Source organism: Coregonus clupeaformis, chromosome 11, assembly GCF_020615455.1.
Source record: "Coregonus clupeaformis isolate EN_2021a chromosome 11, ASM2061545v1, whole genome shotgun sequence".
In the NCBI taxonomy this organism is placed as follows: domain Eukaryota; kingdom Metazoa; phylum Chordata; class Actinopteri; order Salmoniformes; family Salmonidae; genus Coregonus; species Coregonus clupeaformis.
The window spans coordinates 17936255-17957450 of record NC_059202.1 but is presented as its reverse complement, the minus strand read 5'-3'; positions in this window follow the sequence as shown (position 1 = coordinate 17957450).

The following is a 21196-nucleotide window of genomic DNA, read 5'->3' as shown; positions in this document are numbered from 1 at the left end:
CCTTGAGATCATTGACAAGATCCTCCTGTGTGGTTCTGGGCTGATTCCTCACCGTTCTCATGATCATTGCAACTCCATGAGGTGAGATCTTGCATGGAGCCCCAGGCCGAGGGAGATTGACAGTTATTTTGTGTTCCATTTGCGAATAATCGCACCAACTGTTGTCACCTTCTCACCAAGCTGCTTGGCGATGGTCTTGTAGCCCATTCCATCTTGTCCCTGACATCCTTGGAGAGCTCTTTGGTATTGGCCATGGTGGAGAGTTTGGAATCTGATTGATTGATTGCTTCTGTGGACAGGTGTCTTTTAAACAGGTAACAAACTGAGATTAGGAGCACTCCCTTTAAGAGTGTGCTCCTAATCTCAGCTCGTTACCTGTATAAAAGTCACCTGGGAGCCAGAAATCTTTCTTATTGAGAGGGGTTCAAATACTTATTTCCCTCATTAAAATGTAAAATCAATTTATAGCATTTTTGACATGCGTTCTTCTGGATTTTTTTGTTGTTATTCCGTCTCTCACTGTTCAAATAAACCTACCATTAAAATTATAGAATGATAATTTCTTTGTCAGTGGGCAAACGTACAAAATCAGCAGGGGATCAAATACTTTTTTCCCTCACTGTATACATATACATATACATATAAACACATACACACCTACACACAATATTCTTTAAAGAGTCACCATCTCCCAAATTAAACTCTAAAAGGTCTTTACCTATCACATCTATAAACAGTCAACGTATTAATCATAACCTCGGATCATATCATCTTTCTGAAAGCCGTAACCTCCTTTCATCTTCAAAAACCCGAACCTTACTTATGATTCAATACTACACAAATTGGTGTGATGATTTATTTACTAGCTAATTAAATGGGAACACAGGATAAACATACACACTCTGCACTGGTTACTGACTGGAGAAAACAGGTCCCTAGCCGAAGGGCAACAACATGGATGCTTTTTCCACAGAAGAGATGGAGAGGAAGAAAGAGGGGGGGAACAGAGACATTTAACCTCTTAAGGATCTGACCCTTTTTTTCAATTTTCGCTTAAAATAACATACCCAAATCTAACTGCCTGTAGCTCAGGACCTGAAGCAAGGATATGCATATTCATGATACCATTTGAAAGGACACACTTTGAAGTTTGTGGAAATGTGAAATGAATGTAGGAGAATATAACACATTAGATCTGGTAAAAGATAATACAAAAAAAAAAAAATGCTTTTTCTATTTTTAATTTTTTTCATCATCTTTGAAATGCAAGAGAAAGGCCACAATATAATATTGCAGTTTAGGCGCAATTTAGATTCCGTCCACTAGATGGAGGCAGTGTGTGTGTGTGCAAAGTTTCAGATTGATCCAGTGAAGCATTGCAATACTGGACCATTTTGTATCAGGTCTGCCCAAATGTGCCGAATTGGTCAATTGATACATTTTCAAGTACATAACAATAGAGAACATACCAAAATGATATGGTAATACAAAATGTAAGTTTACACACTCACAGGAATGTCATGCATGATGGATCATTAGCTTATACACTAACTTTCACACATCTAGATGGCCAGGCGGGTGTGGAGCCAGAGACAGCAGGGGCTCAAACTGTAGAACCCAGTTCCTACATTTGAATATAAAAATTGATTTTTATCAAACAAAACAATGCTACATTTTATCTCTGTGACCCTTAGGATGACAAATCAGAGCAAGATTACTGAATGTAAGTACATTATTTACCTTCAGAGGTGAATGTATCAAACCAGTTGCCGTGATACATTTTTTGTTGTTGTGCACTCTCCTTAAACAATAGCATGGTATTTTCTCACTGTAATTGCTACTGTAAATTGGACAGTGCAGTTAGATTACCAATAATTTAAGCTTTCTGCCCATATAAGACATGTCTATGTCCTGGAAAGTTTGCTGTTACTTACAACAGTCATGTTAATCACATTAGCGCATGTATGCAGGACACCGATCCCATAGAGGCTAACCTTGACACATTCAGAAACTACTCTCAGCTACTGTAATTACATTCTTGGCACACGAACCGCCACCCGCTTTGAGTAAGAAATCATGAATGTTTTGACGTGAAATGTCTTAGTTCCCCGGGGATCTCTCGGTGAACCGGGTCACCTTGGAAAGGGGTTGGGCCTTGTAAGGCTGTGTAATGACCTGTGTAATGATCATGCTGTTTAATCAGCTTCTTACATTTACATTTACATTTTAGTCATTTAGCAGACGCTCTTATCCAGAGCGACTTACAGTTAGTGAATACATATATATATATATTTTTATACTGGCCCCCCGTGGGAATCGAACCCACAACCCTGGCGTTGCAAACGCCATGCTCTATCAACTGAGCTACATCCCTGCCGGCCATTCCCTCCCCTACCCTGGACGACGCTGGGCCAATTGTGCGCCGGCTGTGACAGAGCTTCTTGAGATGCTACACCTGTCAGGTGGATGGATTATCTGGCAAAGGAGAAATGCTTACTAACAGGGATGTAAACAAATTTGTGCAAACAATTTGAGAGAAATAAGCTTTTTGTGCATATGGAACATTTCTGGGATCTTTTGTTTCAGCTCATGAAACATGGGACCAACACTTTACAACATTTTACAAGCCTCTCTAGCAACAGTTATGCCAGTGCTAAAGGTTTCTGTGGGAATGGGGGGCTATAATTTCTTAAAGTAGTCTGTCCTTGGGTCCTGAGGGTCATGTGAATTAGATAACGGGATAGTTAGGTTTCATAATTATCACACCAGACACTTATGAAGGCCAATACCTGTCCTTGTATCTATGACAGGACGAATCTGGTTAAACATTACATGACACATGACCCCATGACCTTTTACTGGAATATGTTCCATATCTTCCTTTTTGTATGGAAATACACATCTCGTGAAATAATATGTAGCTGTTTTTACATTCCAAAGTGACACTTTCCCATTGTAATAGGGTGGCCAATGTTTGAATGCTTATTAAATTGCATTTTGGTTTGGAAATAGCCAGATTAGCAACCCACAGTGCAGCGGTCGCTGACAGTTTGTCATTAAGAAAAGAGATTTCACGATTATTGCTATATGAGTTTCAGACATATATTATTGTTTTATATGCCCTATTTGAGATACCATCTGTTTGTCTCCAATACAGTGGAGGTCAGTGTCGTTTACGATGAGGGAGGACACATTTTTTTATGAGCATGGCCTTATTTCTATTACAGTATATTGGATGACTGTCATTCATATTCCATTTACCCAGTTCAATGTAACATCGATAGGTTTATGCTACTACATGATACTCTAATGTTCCCTATACCCATCATGAGGTTGCTACAACCTAGCCTATGAATGAAAGTTTACACCGTAGGCGCACACAAGTCTAGAGACAAAATGTTGAGGTGAAAGACAGTGACATTAAATACCGCCTTGCACACTCTTGCCTGCATCTAGCTGATCTAGGGTGTAATCATTAGTCCAACGGTTGCAAATGAGAGTTTCTATTGGACACATTCAGGCATGTTTATCACGTTTTGTTCCAGTTGCTGCAGTTTAAGAAATGTTTTCAACAGAATCGGCGGAATGAATACACCCCTGATCACGCGTAAACACAGTTCACTTTCATAGCAGCCACGTTGTATTCATTCTTGCATCTATGCGCTCTCCCTTCGCTTGTGGACTTCAATGCACAACACATCTGCTGTATGTGACCAGGCAAAAAAAACTTTCCAAGCCAAACCGCTACACACAGCCTACATCGTTGTCACCATATTAGCTAAAGTAACGTCATAGTCAGCATAACTAATAGAACTAATGTGTTAATAAACCCGCTTCGACCATGCAGTAACGTTACAGTGTACAGTCAGTAAGCAATTACACTGGCGGGCCCCGGTGGCAATAAATTAGTAAAACCAAAACCTTACCTTGACTTGGAAGAGTTCCAGTGTTGTGTTGGTTCGTCATAGCCAGCTAGCTAACATAGCATCCCCTCTGTTTGAGCAGGGTGTTTCAGTAGGCTAAACTAGCTAGCTGCATTTGCTAGCTAAGTGAAACTGAAACTGAAAAAAAATCTCTAGATTTCTCTCTTGCTTCTCTTCATTTTGGAAGAAATTAAATTTGTTCAAAACTGTTCAACTATTGTCTTTCTCTCTCTTTGAGTCAACTTCTCACCACATTTTATGCACTGCAGTGCTAGTTAGCTGTAGCTTATGCTTTCAGTACTAGATTCATTCTCTGATCCTTTGATTGGGTGGACAACGTCAGTTCATGCTGCAAGAGCTCTGATAGGTTGGAGGACGTCCTCCGGAAGTTGTCATAATTGCTGTGTAAGTCTATGGAGGGGCTGAGAACCATGAGCCTCCTAGGTTTTGTATTGAAGTCAATGTATCCAGAGGAGGACGGAAGCTAGCTGTCTTCCGGCTACACCATGGTGCTACCTTACAGAGTGCTGTTGAGGCTACTGTAGATCTTCTTAGCAAAATAGCGTGTTTTAATCAATTATTTGGTGATGTGATTACATTTAGTATAGTTTTATCAAAAAATGATAACTTTTTTAATGTTTTACCATTTTTATTTTTTTGAAATTCACTGAGGAGGACGTTCCTTCCCTTCCTCCTCTGAGGAGCCTCCACTGATCCAATAATTGTAAACAACCCCTTTGAACAAAGTTTAAAGACATGGGCCAATGAAAAGATTGGTTAGCACAGCCTCTGTCAGCAAAACATAACGTGCTGTAACTTCAACCCCTTTCCACCAGCTGTAAAGCACCTGTCTAAACGATGCACTGTTTGTATGCTAACTAATATCTGCCTCTCTCTCACAAAATGAGCTTCAGACTCAGAGAAACTATCTGTTGCCCTTTACTCTAAACTACTTCATTTGCATGAGTGCAGTTGTTTTAATGGATCCCTGCCAGTTTGTGGCTTTCCAGTGTGGCTTTTGCAGAGGCATGTGGTGGCAGGTAGCCCAGCGGTTAAGAGCGTTGGGCCAGTAACTGAAAGTTCGCTGGTTCAAATCCTCGAGCTGAAAAATCTGGTGAGAAATATGTTGCTATGCCCTTGAGCAAAGGCATTTAACCCTAATGGCACCTCTAAGTCGCTTTGGATAAGAGCGTCTCTTAAATGTGAATACAAGGGGATGGGGAGGCCTTGTACTGCAGTTGTCAAGAACAAAAATATACCAAGAACTGTCGAATCACACACACATCTCTACCTGGATATGTATCTGGTAGATGACAAATGTTATGTAATTAGGAGAGTTCAATCAGTAAGGCTGGTCTGAATGGGGGTCACTTGTAGTTCAATCAGTAAGGCTAGTCTGAATGGGGGTCACTTGTAGTTCTATTCAGTAAGTATAATATATTCACATCTCTTCCTATCTCACGGGCATAGCAGGTATTAATATGGTAGTGTTTGCAATGTTATCTCATCAGTATAGCATCACGTATCTCCTCCTTCACAATTAGCAAGCGTGAGGGATCATCATTCACTGATTAACTTCAGCCTATGAGCATGGCCCACTGAGACAATGTCACCACGCTTGCTGATTAACCTCACTAGTGCAATTATCACTTTCCTTTCTCTCGACCATTGGGCACAAACCTAGGGGAGTAGTCATATGTCAACTTACCCTTGTGTCTCTCACTTGCTGCCCCTCTAAGGGTATCTGGCATCTGGCTTCCGAGTAGCATTTCTTTGGAGACGAGGTCCACCCCAATCTATCTAAATGAAATATGCCATATTGCATTCCGTCTCTGTTGTCCATTCAGTTAAGCCTCGATTGAACCATCAAAGGAGCTGATAAAAAGAGCAGACAGAGACATCCAGATAAGAGATCTGACCTTTTACATCCCAACATGCCATAACATTCAATCAAATCAAATACAAGTTTATATGGCTACTAAAGATACAAGAGACAATGACCAGTGGTGAGAGAATAGTCACAGTATGCCACCGGTACTGTCCTATAGGACTAGTGGTTTTACCTACATATAAGCGTCACAAACATCAGATCTTCACAATAGGAGACATACAGTGCATTCGGAAAGTATTCAGACCCATTCCCTTTTTCCACATTTTGTTACGTTACAGCCTTATTCTAACATGGATTAAATTATGTTTTCCCTCAATCTACAAACAATACACCATAATGACAAAGTGAAAACAGGTTTATTTATAAAAAATAAAAAACTGAAATACCTTATTTACATAAGTATTCAGACCCTTTGCTATGAGACTCGAAATTAAGCTGAGGTGCATCCTGTTTCCATTGATCATCCTTGAGATCTTTCTACAAATTGATTGGAGTCCACCTGTGATAAATTCAATTGATTGGACATGATTTGGAAAGGCACACACCTGTCTATATAAGGTCCAACAGTTGACAGTGCATGTCAGAGCAAAAACCAAGCCATGAGGTCGAAGGAATTGTCCGTAGAGCACCGAGACAGGATTGTGTCGAGGCACAGATCTGGGGAAGGGTACCAAAAAATGTCTGCAGCATTGAAGGTCCCCAAGAACACAATGGCCTCCATCATTCTTAAATGGAAGAAGTTTGGAACCACCAAGACTCTTCCCAGAGCTGGCCGCCCAGCCAAAACTGAGCAATTGGGGGAGAAGAGCCTTGGCCAGGGAGGTGACCAAGAACCCGATGGTCACTCTGATAGGGCTCTAGAGTTCCTCTGTGGAGATGGGAGAACCTTCCAGAAGGACAACCATCTCTGCAGCACTTCACCAATCAGGCCTTTATGGTAGACGGAAGCCACTCCTGAGTAAAAGGCACATGACAGCCCGCTAAGAGTTTGCCAAAAGGCACATAAAGGACTCTCAGACCATGAGAAACAAGATTCTCTGGTCTGATGAAACCAAGATTGAACTCTTTGGCCTGAATGTCAAGCGTCAGGTCTGGAGGAAACCTGGCACCATCCCTTTGGTGAAGCATGGTGGTGGCAGCATTATGCTGTGGGGATGTTTTTCAGCAGCAGGGACTGGGAGACTAGTCAGGATCGAGGGAAAGATGAACAGAGTAAAGTACAGAGAGATTTTTGATGAAAACCTGCTCCAGAGCGATCAGGACCTCAGACTGAGGTGAAGGTTCACCTTCCAACAGGACAACAACCCTAAGCACACATCCAACCTGACAGAGCTTGAGAGGATCTGCAGAGAAGAATGGGAGAAACTCCCCAAATACAGGTGTGCCAAGCTTATAGTGTCTTTCCCAAGAAGACTCGAGGCTGTAATCGCTGCCAAAGGTGCTTCAACAAAGTACTGAGTAAAGGGTCTGAATACTTATGTAAATGTGATATTTCAGTTTTTTATTTTTTATATATTTGCAAACATTTCTGTGTGTTGATTGATGAGGGGAAAAAAACGATTTAATCAATTTTAGAATAAGGCTGTAACGTAACAAAATGTGGAAAAAGTAAAGGTGTCTGACCACTTTCCGAATGCACTGTAAATACATGGGACATTCATATTTTATGGAAATAGGCCTTATTTAGTACATAGTAAGGAAGGGATTCGGTTGCCTATTCAACAATGGCTCTCCATGTCTCAGAAGGTTCTGGAATTACAACCTCCAGAATCGTATCCAGAGCAACATCTAGTTAATCTTTTAGTGTTTCTGGGGAAAACAAACTTTCTGGGATCTGTTACAGCAGGAATTGGTAAGTTCTGGGTTTGGGCAATTGCCATTTAATATAATTCCAAGTAGGGCAATGTAGAATCCAATTTCTCTTCACGACTTGAGTTTTTTTTTCCCAGCAAACTTTAACAAATTCTGGTCCTCATACTATAGTAAAACTTTGGTCAAAGCTTTGTTCATGAATGAGAAATACACATCAGAAGCTGCAGCTGTGACATGCTCGAACTCAAACTAGCAGCTTATCTAGGAGGCCAGCAGATTTTATGAGGGTGTTTCAACATAACTTGTGTCCCAAATTGTATCTGCCCAATCAAGAAAATGCTAAATTGGACCTTTGAAACTTCAAAGAAGCATTGAGTGTCAGATGATTGAAACCCCTTTTTTATGAGCACTGGTTTCCTCTTTGAGAAACATATTTTTTTTATTATTATTATATATTTGTTTAAATATGACTGCTTATCTGTGTCAGCTTATCCAATGATATCGTATCATATGTCAGTACATGCTTGCTGTCTATGTCAGGTCACATCTGTCTAAGTCAGTGTAGATTTGTCTATGTCAGGGTAGATTTGTCTATGTCATGGTACATCTACATGTAATAAACAGTAAGTAAGACATCAATAGGTTGCAGGTCATTTTTCGGAGTTATTTGAAACATTTGAGAGGTATCAGTAGCAAGTGCTGCCATATTTACTGGATGCTCTAACAAACAAGTCAAAATATCCACTTCAAGCTGACAAGGTTTTTTCTCGCTCTTGATGAACACTCCTGTTCAGAGTCCAAAAACCCTTCAGATGACTCATCTTCTGACTTCGTTTTTTTTGCATATCACCTGTCAAGAAAATAAAGAAAAAGAATAACAAAAGTATATTATTATAAGATAAACCATTGAGGCAAAAAGAGACACACCTGAGGTCCTTCTAAAATGAGGTAATCAGTATTAAAGGGACACACATACTGTAAGTTGAACATGTTGCTGTGGGAACTGAAATAGGATGTTTATGAAAAGTAAAAAAGTTGATTATTGGGCCTCCCGAGTGGCGCAGTGCTGAGGCGCCACTATAGCCTGCGGTTTTATCCCGGGCTGTGTCGAAGCTGGACGGGGAGGGTTTGGCCGGGGGGCTTTCCAAGGCTCATCGTTCTCTAGCGACTCCTTGTGGCTGACCGAGCACATGCAAGCTGACGGCGGTGATCAGTCGAACGGTGTTTCCTCCAACACATTGGTCTGACTTCCCGGGTTAAGTCAGCAGTGTGTTAAGAAAGCTGTGCATCTTTGGCGGGTCATGTTTCAGAGGACCTTCACCTCTCCCGTGGGGAGTTGCAGCGATGAGACAAGGATTTCCGGTATGACAACCGTGAGGTGAAGGTGATCCGTTTGGCATTCCCTTTCTTTACTAAAATTGGCCTCTTAAATAGGAAAGAACTCGACCCTAATGTCATGAAAGAACTGAAACGATATGTCGGCAGCTGCATGTTATGGCAGATACTAGATCGACAAACAGAGACGATCGAACACAGCCAAACAAGCAGCTGTCGACTTGACTAACAAGAGTAAGGAGACACTACTAATAGAAACGTGCAACGGCAATGAGAAACTGTCTAGAAAGAGGAAGGAAAGAGATATCACACTGAAATCAGCAAAAAAAAAAGCTACCCGCTTCCTAGATAACCTGGACAAGGAGAACAGTGGGAAGATGGGGCATTGGACTATCACACCTCATCACATCAAAGACACTGGACTATTGAACTGTTTAGGCTACTGAAATGAGGCGAACGATGGACTATTACAACCCCACAACATCAAAGACACTAAAGTGAAAGGTTTTTCTTGTTAATGCCGTCACTCACACCTATTGAAAAGACAATCACAGCACCACTCAGGCGATCTGTCTAAATGAGTGACACTTTAATGACTGTTGGCTGTGTAGCCTAGATGACAACCCATTCATTGGTCGGCTATAGCCATGATCTATTGGTTTAAGTAACGAACTGACAAGTGAACAGGAGAACAGTATGTTTGTTATGATCTGGACGATTCTTTTTGAATGCTCCCCCAGCTGATAGGCTACAAAGGCCTGGAGTGGGTGGGAATAATTTAAATGGCCCATATGTGAAAAAAAAGACAGATCAAATGTCATGCAGCCTAAGATGTTGAAATTGCAAGGACACAGTACTTTTATATCAGTTGCTCTCTCTCTACACTATCTTTTCTTATTTTATTCACTGTTGACCTAAACCCATTACAGTCTAAGCCCTGTCTAAGCCGGTGGAGGGGTTCTGCTAAGCTATATGGAATTGTTTTAAGAAGGTCATACCAATAATAATTTAGCTGTTTAGCTATTTTTGTATTGAAGCCCTTCTTTTTGACACTAAACAGTCTCCATATGTACTTCCATTCCTTTTTTCAAATGGTACCGGGGGACCTTCAGACGAGGCTTGTGACTGTGGGTGTCCTAGAGCAAAACAACTGACATGTACAGTACGTGTTACTAGGGCAAAACGTGTTCGTGAGAGTCTCACCTTAGTGTGTAGCCTGTACGGACGCTACAGACAGAAGTTGGCAGATCGGCTGTACCGACTTCAGACGAGTCCCAAGACATTTGTGGGGGTTGAAGAGCAAAAACGGAGAACACCATCGTGTTCGTGAGAGTCTCATCTTTCCATAATAGTTTGTAGGCCAAACCGTTCGGACGCTACAGACAATTTTGTGAGAAGACCAATTTTCCGGATGTTTCATGATCTGACAAACACCGTTCTCTAGCTCTGTCAACTTTCACCTGAAGCGGAAGTGTGACATTTCCGGATGCGCGATCTCTAGCTTAAACTGACAGATTTTTATGGGGATTCTTTTAGTATTATGCTAATTGAAATTTCCATGGAGGCGTGGACATCGACTCTAGTTTTTTTTTTAAGGCATGATAGTGGAGAAATTGATATATGAATGGAAAAATATGTGTTGTGATGTCACTGTTATCCTTTCTTTTTTATTCTCCCATAGAATGTACAATGAATAAATGTTAATGAATTGGTTCAATGAATGTTGAAGAAACTTGGCAACGGGCCAGTTAATAAAAGAGAGAGACAAACAGGCAGGCTATGTGCTTGAAGCCCACAACCAAGCCCCAATTATTATCTCCAGCTCTTTGTTGGACAATTATATTGAAATTAATTAACTGAATTAATTAACTGGAAGGTTAAATAACTGTAGCTAGGCAACCTGAACATGTAGCCGATAAACTCAAAAAAAATCAAGTGAATAAATGGATGCCCTCACTTTGGCCCTACCGGTGCCCGGAGCGGACAAATGTTGCATTGGTGTTACAGGTCATTACACCAACCTGCTCTTAGTGATCCGCCAGCTCCGTCCCCAAGTGGGTCGAAATCGAGTGGGCCCCACACATGGTTGCAGAACTGCAGGCTACTCCAGTGGTTATAGGCCTGTGTCTGTTGCCATTTTATTTCGTTGGAGAATTATATGGAGAGTTGAACACATTTATTTTTAATATACTATAATGATGCCTAAATAATCAAACTCATTTTATTAAAATGTAGTTGTTCTCTTCTGATTGGTCGTGAAAGGGATAACCTATTCCTTTCCTTTAATAAAAACAAGAGATAGGACTATAACGCCAGCCAAGACAAATAATCAATGTATACTTTAGAAGTGTCTCTTCTATCTCAGAAGGCAGAACAAGCCCTAGACAGGACTCCTTAATAATAATTACTATATGTACTTCACAAAATACTAATTATACTAGTCGACTGCACATAGCATGGACACATAGTACTGGCACTCAATCCTCAGTGGTTGGGAATGAAGCTGAACACGCAGCAGCTCAGACCCCTCTACTGACAGAGACGCATACTGACTGAAATGTTAAAAATAAGAATGATAAAATGTAAATAAAAAATAAAGTGTCTCATTTAGTCCTATTTGGGCACCACCTTCCTAATATTGCGTTGCACTGCGACGAGTACTGAGGATACGAAGAGGTAGGACGCAGACGCAGGAATCAACAATGTAAAGGTTTACTTAACACTGAGAAGAGAACAACAAAGAGCGAGTACACGACATGACATTAACAATCACACACAACACAACACTGAACAGTCCAGGGCTATATGGAGGTGGTGATGAGATGATGAGGTTTCCATTCCGGTGTTGCCGTGGTGGTGCACTCAGACCGGTGGCTCAGTAGACCGGCGAATCAGAGCGCCGGAGGGGAGCAACGGGAGGAGACGTGACATGCACCCCCTTTTGACCTCAGAACATCCTCAATTCGTCAGGGCATGGACTCCACAAGGTGTCGAATGCGTTCCACAGGGATGCTGGCCAATGTTGTCTCCAATTCTTCCCACAGTTGTGTCAAGTTGGCTGGATGTCCTTTGGGCGGTGGACCATTCTTGATACACACGGGAAACGGTTGAGGGTGAAAATCCCAGCAGCGTTGCAGTTCTTACACATACAGCCCTGTCTAAACCGGGGGAGAGGTTCTACTAAGCTATGTGGAATTGTTTTAAGAAGGTCATACACAATTTTTACATTTTTTACATTTTTAGTCATTTAGCAGACGCTCTTATCCAGAGCGACTTACAGTTAGTGAATACATTTCTTTTTATACTGGCCCCCCGTGGGAATCGAACCCACAACCCTGGCGTTGCAAACACCATGCTCTATCAACTGAGCTACATCCCTGCCGGCCATTCTCTCCCCTACCCTGGACGACGCTGGGCCAATTGTGCGCCGCCCATGAGTCCATGTCTCAGTTGTCTCAAGGCTTAAAAAATCCTTCTTTAACCTGTCTCCTCCCCTTCATCTACACTGATTGAAGTGGATTTAACAAGTGACATCAATAAGGGATCATAGCTTTCACCTGGATTCACCTGGTCAGTCTATGTCATGGAAAGCGCAGGTGTTCTTAATGTTTGTACTCTCAGCGTATATTGGACTTACTATTGTATCGTATTATATATTTAAATAATAATAATAATAATAATAATGCACCTTACTTAAAAAAAGGACATTTAAAAAATGTTCTCTTATACCTGTGCAACAGACAGATTCATCCATCAAAAGGGGAAAGGGGAGGATTTGAAAGAGACAATTTCCTTAATAATAATTTGACCAATTACAAGTGAATCAGAGAAAATGAATATAGAATATATATAAAAAAATAACTAATGGAAAAGTGGTGCGTGCATATGTATTAACCCCCTTTGCTATGATGCCCCTAAATAAGATCTGGTGCAACCAATTACCTTCAGAAGTCACATAATGAGTTAAATAAAGTCCACCTGTGCGCAATCTAAGTGTCACATGATCTCAGTATATATACACCTGTTCTGAAAGGCCCCAGAGTCTGCAACACCACTAAGCAAGGGGCACCACCAAGCAAGCGGCACCATAAAGACCAAGGAGCTCTCCAAACAGGTCAGGGACAAAGTTGTGGAGAAGTACAGATCAGGGTTGGGTTATAAATAAATATCCGAAACTTTGAACATCCCACAGAGCACCATTAAATCCATTATTAAAAGATGGAAAGAATATGTCACCACAACAAACCTGCCAAGAGAGGGCCGCTGACCAAAACTCACGGACCAGGCAAGGAGGGCATTAGTCAGAGAGGCAACAAAGAGACCAAAGATAACCCTGGGGCGGCAGGTAGCTTAGTGGTTAAGAGCGTTGTGCCAGTAACCGAAAGGTCGCTGGTTCCAAGCCGACTAGGTGAAAAATCTGTCGATGTGCCCTTGAGCAAGGCACTTAACCCTTATTGCTCCTGTAAGTCGCTCTGGATAAGAGCGTCTGCTAAATGACGTAAATGTAAGGAGCTGCAAAGCTCCACATTGGAGTATCTGTCCATAGGACCACTTTAAGCCGTACACTCCACAGAGCTGGGATTTACGGAAGAGTGGCCAGAAAAAAGCCATTGCTTAAAGAAAGAAAATAAGCAAATGTTTGGTGTTCCACAAAAGGCATGTGGTAGACTCCCCAAACATATGGAAGAAGGTACTCTGGTACGATGAGACTAAAATTGAGCTTTTTGGCCATCGAGGAAAACGCTATGTCTGGCGCAAACCCATCACCCCGAGTAATAAAAATAAATATAAGGACCTTCCGCCCAGCATCCCTTTTGAATGTGGATTACAAAATTATTGCTGAGGTATTGACTTTTCGCATAGAAACAGTAATACAAAAGATGATTCACTCAGACCAAACAGGGTTTATACGGAACAGGATGTCTTCAGACAATCTTCGCCATTTTTTCAATGTAATTCATCATACCAAGAACTTGAACGCTCCAAACTTCGCTGAGAAAGCATTCGATATGGTGGATTTGGCATATTTGATGGCTGTCATAAAAAATATTGGTTTTGGTCCGGTATTTATTTCCTGGACTGAGCTATTGTACAAATCCCCCAACGCATCTATATGAACAAATGGGCCAGATCTCTCAATCGTTTAAGTTATCCAGAGGGACCAGACAGGGATGACCTTTGTCTAGACCTTTTCTTTAGCCACAGAACCCCTAGGATCAATAATTAGAACTCATGGCTCAATCCGGGGCATAGAGATTGTGATATTGTATGTAGACGTTTTACTTTATTTATCTGAAACCAGAACGTTATCTGTCATGCATTATACTACTGTTGGACACATATGGTTCTGTAACAGGATTCAAAGTGAATAGGGAAAAAACTAAAATATTACGCCAATTTCTAAGACTTTTCAACCTTAGAAAGTACATTTAAGTGGAAATGAACAAATTCACATGAAATACCTGGATGTACTGATACCATGCAATCTGGAGGAGGCATATAAAATAAATTACTCTCCTTTAATAGATAGGATCGAATACTATGTTCAGAGATGGAGATCTCTCCCTGTTTTTATGTTAGGTAGGGTCAACATAATTAAAATTAATATATTACCAAGGTTGACGTATTTATTCCAGGCCTTGTCAGTTTAAATTCCATCCAACTTTTGTAATAAAATAAATGGCCTGCTTTATTCCAACTTTATTATTTATTTTATTTACATCACTTACCGTATTAAGCTGGAGGTCTTGGACAACCTCATTTGAATTGGTATTACTGGGCTGCACAACTGTTTTCACTTAAACAATGGACAGCAGACTATCTTTGTGCATGGAGGACTGTTACAGACATAAATGTAATATCTTATGATCTCAAATATATTCACTACTTTTGGGTCCAAGGCATAAAAAAAAAAGACAATCCAATGATTCTCAATTCCATTCGTATTTGGGAAAATGTACATAAATTCCAAAGAACCAATATCACCAGGCACCACTATTTAGAAAAAAAAACACCTTACCCTCCAGCGTTTAATGACAACCTTTAATTGCTAGTTTCAAAGTGGCATCATTGGTTCTCTACTGTCATCCAATCAATTACAAGAAAGATTTGGGCGGCAGGTAGCTTAGTGGTTAAGTCGCTGGTTCTAATCCCCGAGCCGACTAGGTGATGTGCCCTTGAGCAAGGCACTTAACCCTAATTGCTCATGTAAGTCGCTCTGGATAAGAGCGTCTGCTAAATGACTAAAAATGTAAATGTACAAAAAATGTAAGATTTGGATTATCCAAGGCAGATATCTTTATTAAGTTCTTACAACTCAGAAGTCTTCTTCAATTGCTTCAACAGAATCTGGATGAACCAAAGGCATCTAGCATAGAAAAAATACTGAACAAAGCTGCTACGCCAAAGAAGTGAATTGCCAAATTATATCAAGGGTTGATTCAAACTCTACCTGATGCATGACTATCGAATCGATGATAGGCTTTTTGTGGTGCCAGGGCTTAGCTTTGCTTTAGCTAATGGATAAATGTTTATTGGTAGGCCTATTTGGTCGAAGCTATACATGGTGTCGCAATGCTCCCATTTTTAGACTGCTGTCTAGTGGCTATAATGTACTTACATTGAACAAAAATATAAATGCAACATGCAACAATTTCAAAGATTTTACTGAGTTAGAGTTCATATCAAATCAGTCAATTGAAATAAATTCATTAGGCCCTAATCTATGGATTTCATATGACTAGGAATACAGATATGCATCTGTTGGTCACAGATACCTTTAAAAAAAAGTAGGGGCGTGGATCAGAAAACCAGTCAGTATCTGGTGTGACCACCATTTGCCTCATGCAGCGCAACATCTCCTTCGCATAGAGTTAAATCAGGCTATTGATTGTGGCCTGTGGAATATTGTCCCCCTCCTCTTAAATGGCTGTGCGAAGTTGCTGGATATTGGCGGGAACTGGAAAATGCTGTCGTACTTGTCGATTCAGAGCATCCCAAACATGCTCAATGGGTGACATGTCTGGTGAGTATGCAGGCCATGGAAGAACAGGGACATTTTCAACTTCCAGGAATTGTGTACAGATCTTTGCGACATAGGGCCGTGCATTATCATGCTGAAACATGAGATGATGGCGGTGGATGAATTACATGACAATGGGCCTCAGGATCTCGTCACGGTATCTCTGCGCATTCAAATTTCCATCAATGAAATTGCAATTGTGTTCATTGTCCGTAGCTTATGCCTGCCCATACCATAACCCCACCGCCACCATGGGGTATTCTGTTCACAACGTTTACATCAGCAAACCACTAGCCCACAAGACTCCATACATGTTGTACATGTTGTCTGCCATCTGCCCGGTACAGATTAAACCGGGATTCATCTGTGAAGAGCACACTTCTCCAGTGTGCCAGTGGCCATCAAAGGTGAGCATTTGCCCACTGAAATCGGTCACGAAGGCCTATTTTTGCCAAACTGCAGTCAGGTCACGATCTTGGTGAGGACGATGAGCACACAGATGAGCTTCCCTGACATGGCTTCTGACAGTTTGTGCAGAAATTCTTTGGTTGTGAAAACCCACAGTTTCATCAGCTGTCCGGGTGGCTGGTCTCAGACAATCCCGCAGGGGAAGAAGATGTTATACTCCTTTAGATAGGAGAGAAAGGCCAGTGCCTGTTGCGCATGGCAACATCACCGACCTTGCAAGCTGAATGGAGGCAGTCCACTATTTAACCATAAATGTAATTGTTTAAAAAACTGTTTTTTTTGTCACTGTGTTCTGACCATAGGAATGTGAAGAGGGTTATTTTATAAACACTTCCTCAAATGCCAATAAAACCAGTATTGCTCTCATGTTCTCAACTTTTTTTCATTGTCCAGCAGCCAAAGACACAATCCTAGTCTTAACAACCCATGCAGTACATGCTTGCTTACACATACGGACGCATACGTGATCTCGCTCTCTTCTCTCACTCTCTCTTTATTGTCGAGAACTTTTCTATATATAATATGTTCCGGGATTCTTCTGATAGCATTGAGGAGTACACCACATCAGTCACTAGTTTAATCAATAAGTGCATCGATGACGTCGTCCCCACAGTGACCGTACGTACATACCCCAACCAGAAGACATGTAGCCATGAAGTGCTTTGAAAGGCTGGTCATGGCTCACATCAACACCAATATCCCAGAAACTCTAGACCAACTCCAATTTGCATACCGCCCCAACAGATCCACAGATGATGGAATCTCTATTGCACTCCACACTGCCCTTTCCCACCTGGACAAGAGGAACACCTATGTGAGAATGCTATTCATTGACTACAGCTCAGCGTTCAACACCATAGTGCCCTCAAAGCTCATCACTAAGCTAAGGACCCTGGGACTAAACACCTCCCTCTGCAACTGGATCCTGGACTTCCTGATGGGCCGCCCCCAGGTGGTAAGGGTAGGTAACAACACATCTGCCACGCTGATCCTCAACACGGGGGCACGACTCCAACACCATCATTAAGTTTGCCGACGACACAACAGTGGTAGGCCTGATCACCGACAATGATGAGACAGCCTATAGGGAGGAGGTCAGAGACCTGGCCATGTGGTGCCAAAATAACAACGTGCTCAAGACAAAGGAGATGATTGTGGACTACAGGAAAAAAAAGCATGCCTCCATTCTCATCGACAGGGCTGTAGTGCAACAGGTTGAGAGCTTCAAGTTCCTCGGTCTCCACATCACCAACAAACTATCATGGTCCAAACACCCCAAGACAGTCGTGAAGAGGGCACGATAAAGCCTATTCCCCCTCAGGAGACTGAAAAGATTTGGCATGGGTCCTCAGATCCTCAATAAGTTATACAGCTGCAACATTGAGATCATCCTGACTGGTTGCATCACCGCCTGGTATGGCAACTGTTCGGCCTACGACCGCAAGGCACTACAGAGGGTAGTGCGTACGGCCCAGTACGTCACTGGGGCCAAGCTTCCTGCCATCCAGGACCTCTATACCAGGCGGTGTCAGAGGAAGACCCTAAAAATTATCAAAGACTCCAGCCACACTAGTCATAGATTGTTCTCTCTGCTACCGCACGGCAAGCGGTACCGGAGCGCCAAGTCTAGGTCCAAAAGGCTTCTCAACAGCTTCTACCCCCAAGCCATAAGACTCCTGAACAGCTAATCATGGCTACCCGGACTATTATCCTAAATTGGAAGGGTGTTATGTTAGTGGAGGAGTGGCGCAGAGAGTTCTGAGCATATTCTGCCCATGGCAGGAACACCGACCACTCCCCCAGCCGGTCCTGACAGTAGGTCCGCAGGAACCTACACACATCTTGATTCACCCTTTCCACCTGCCCATTGCTCTCGGGGTGAAAACCAGAGGTCAGGCTGAGCGAGACCCCCAGACGTTCCATGAATGCCTTCCAGACTCTAGACGTGAACTGGGGACCTCGGTCGGACACTATATCCTCTGGTACCCCGTAGTGCCGGAAGACGTGAGTAAACAGCCCTTACTCTGGGCGCACACTGAGCATGAGGAAACATACACCCTCACGTCCTTAGCCAAGGTAGGCCACCAGTACTTCTCGGTCAGGCAGCGCATTGTACGACCGATACCTGGATGACCAGAGGGTGACATGTGTGCCTAGTAGATCAGACGACCACGGATAAGCGCAAGCACGTACTGCAGCCCAGCTGGTGGTGGAGATGGATCTGTGCGTAATGCCTGCGCTATATCTGCGTCCATCATCCATACTACCGGCGCCACAATGCATGAGGCCGGGAGTATGGGGGTGTTGTCTCTGGGCCTCTCCTCTGTGTCACACAGCCAAGACAGTGCGTCTGCCTTCACGTTCTTCCTACCAGGTATGTATGAGAGTGTGAAATCAAACCGGGTGAAGAAGAGGGCCCACCTGGCCTGGCGAGGATTCAGCCTCCTCGCTGCCCGAATGTACTCCAGGTTACGGTGGTCTGTCCAGACGAGGAAAGGGTGTTTCACCCCTTCGAGCCAATGTCTCCACACCGTCAAGGCTCGGACAACAGCCAACAGCTCCCGATCACCAACGCCGTAGTTCTGCTCCGCCGAGCTGAGCTTCTTAGAAAATAAGGCACAGGGGTGGAGCTTGGGTGGCGTGCCCGAGTGTTGGGATAAGACAGCTCCTATCCCTACCTCGGACGCATCCACCTCCACTACGAACGGTAGTGATGGATCGGGGTGAGCCAGTACCGGGATGCGGTGAACAGACCCCGCAATCTACTGAATGCCAAATCAGCCTCAGCACACCAGCGGAGCCGGGACAGCCCACCCTTCAACAATGAGGTAATGGGAGCTGCGACCTTGCCAAAACCCTGAATAAACCTTTGATAGTAGTTGGCAAAGCCAAGGAAGCGCTGCACCTCCTTTACCGTGGTTGGAATCGGCCAATTACGCATGGCTGCAATGCGGTCTCCCTCCATCTCCACACCTGTGGTGGTAATGCGATATCCGAGGAAGGAGATTGACTGCTGGAAAAACTCACACTTCTCTGCCTTGGCATAAATATTATTTTTCCAGCAGTCGGACCAGTACTTTGCGAACCAGGGACACATGCTCGGCGTGCATAGCGGAATACACCAGGATGTCATTGATGTAGACCACCACACCACGACCAAGCATGTCCCGAAACACCTCGTTCACAAAGGACTGGAAAACGGATGGACCATTCATCAAACCGTACGGCATCACCAGGTTTTCATAATGCCCCGAGGTTGTGCTGAATGTTGTTTTCCATTCATCCCCTCCCGAATACGCACCAGGTTGTAGGCACTCCTGAGATCTAATTTGGTGAAAGAACGGGCCCCGTGCATTGACTCAATCATTCAAGGAATGAGGGGAAGAGGATAACTAAATCATACTGTCACATTATTCGGTGGTCGATAATCAATGCACGGGCGTAAACCACCATCTTTCTTCTTCACAAAGAAGAAACTCAAGGAGGCAGGTGAAGTGGAGGGACGTATATTCCCCTGGCGCAGGGACTCGGTTACATATATTTCCATATCCTCTGTTTCAGCCTGCGACAGGGGATACACATGACTCCTGGGAGGTACAGCGTCTACCCGAAGGTTTATTGCGCAATCCCCCTCCTGATGAGGTGGTCATTTAGTCGTTTGCATCTTGGAAAACGTGAGTGCCAGATCATGGTATTCGGGGGGCATGCGCACGGTGGGGGTACCGTCTGGACTTTCCACCGTGGTCGTACCAATGGAAACACCTAGACACCTACCCGGACACTCACGCGACCACCCCGTAAGAACCCTCTGCAGCCATGAGAAATTGGAGTTGTGAAGGGCTAACCATGGGATACCCAAGACTAAAGGGTAAGCAGGAGACTGAATAATCATAAAGGTGATCTGCTCAACATGTGTCTCCTGCGTAATCATGGTGACTGGTACAGTAACTTCCTTAACCAACCCGGACCCTAATGGTTGACTATCTAGTGCTCTGATGGGGAGTGGAATGGTTAGGGCAACCAATAAAATGCCTTGACGGTGTGAAAATGCCCTGTCCATAAAATCCCAGCTGCGCCTGAATCGACTAGCGCCTTACACTGGGGAACTACCAGGTGATCGGGAAAGGAGATAGATAAAGTACAGTGCGCCACAAAGGGCTCTGAACACGTTTGGGTGTTCGTTACCTGGGGTGATGCGTGAGTACCCTGCCTCCAGACCCAAAAGAACGTTGACTGCGACGTGAGGTGGATTGTCCCTTCATGCCACCAGAGTGGCACTGTGGCTGTCCTCCTGCGCTCTCTCGATCGGCGGCTCCCCCCAGCTCCATCTGCTCGGGGTCAGAGTTGTCCGTAGTGGGAACTGGCAGACACCTATCAAGACGTCCTCTGGCTGCTAGCAGATTGTCCAGCCAGATGGCCATGTCCACCAGTTGGGAGAATGATAGCATGGCATCCCGGCAGGCTAGCGCCCGTCGGACGTCCTCCCTTAGGTTGCACCGGAAATGGTCTATCAGGGCCCGCTCGTTCCACCCGGACCCCGCTGCCAGCGTCCGGAACTCCAGCGCGTAGTCCTGAGCGGTCCTCGTCCCCTGCTTTAGATGAACCAGTCGTTCGCCCGCCTCTCGACCCTCAGGCGGGTGATCAAAAACGGCCCGAAAGAGGCGAGCAAACTCCCTGTAGTTCTCCAACGTGGTACCTCCCTCGTTCCATACCGCGTTGGCCCACTCCAGGGCTCTCCCACAAAGG